Below are 863 nucleotides of genomic sequence, written 5' to 3'. Positions count from 1 at the left end.
AGGTACTTTGAGAGGTATTGGAGAAATTGTGGACATTCAACCAAATAACATTGAGTTTACCAACCCTTTTGCAAGAGAAGGAGAGGACAACCCAATACAAAACCCACCACAAAATCAACTCACAATGCCTAAATTTTCATCACATTCCGTACCAACCGAGGAGAACCTACCAAATGGTACTCCTACACCACAATATTTGACCGGTGACTTCATTGCCAAATCCGCATTTATACAATTAGTTGAGAGAAGTCAATTTGGAGGGATGCCTAGTGAAGACCCTCACTCACATATGGAGACTTTTTGTGACTATTGTGATACGATTTCTCAAACCGGAGTTACTCAAGACAAAATCCGATGGGTCTTATTTCCCTTTTCTTTGATTGGTAGCGCGAAACAATGGTTGAAAAGCCTAGACAAGGCTACTCTTGGTATTGATTCCTGGAAGAAGTTGGCACTTGCTTTCTACAAGAAATTCTCTCCTCCGGAAAAGACTAACATGTTGAGAGCCCAAATCACCGGGTTCAAACAAAGGGATGAGGAATCATTGTATGAAGCATGGGAGAGATTCAAGGACACTTGTCGATCTTGTACACACCATGGATTTAGCGAGTGGTTCCTTGTGCAACAATTTTGGAATGGTCTATATGAAGACTCCCGAAACATTCTCAATATGGGATCCAATTGTATGTTTACCGAAGTTGATGACAATCAAACATGGAATAAAATTGAAGAAATGGCGGTTCATAACTCGCAATATAGTAGGCCTCGGAAGGCTACTAGAGGAGGAAAGCATGAGGTAGATTCCATTACTCAATTGGGTGCTCAACTAAGTGCTCATATTGACACAATTAATTTGAAGTTTG

The 863-nt window shown here is 40.7% G+C and overlaps 1 non-coding gene across 1 annotated transcript; it reads right to left on the bottom strand.

Annotated features, from left to right (window-relative positions):
* Nucleotides 1–496: 496 nt before the first annotated feature.
* On the bottom strand, nt 497–603 carry LOC141625404 (small nucleolar RNA R71). Its single transcript, XR_012535186.1, has one exon. It is a non-coding gene; the product is annotated as a small nucleolar RNA R71 (small nucleolar RNA).
* Between the last annotated feature and the right edge of the window lie 260 nt (nt 604–863).

The sequence above is a fragment of the Silene latifolia genome, chromosome X (assembly GCF_048544455.1).
Source record: "Silene latifolia isolate original U9 population chromosome X, ASM4854445v1, whole genome shotgun sequence".
NCBI classification, from domain to species: domain Eukaryota; kingdom Viridiplantae; phylum Streptophyta; class Magnoliopsida; order Caryophyllales; family Caryophyllaceae; genus Silene; species Silene latifolia.
This window is presented reverse-complemented; position numbering and strand designations above follow the sequence as displayed.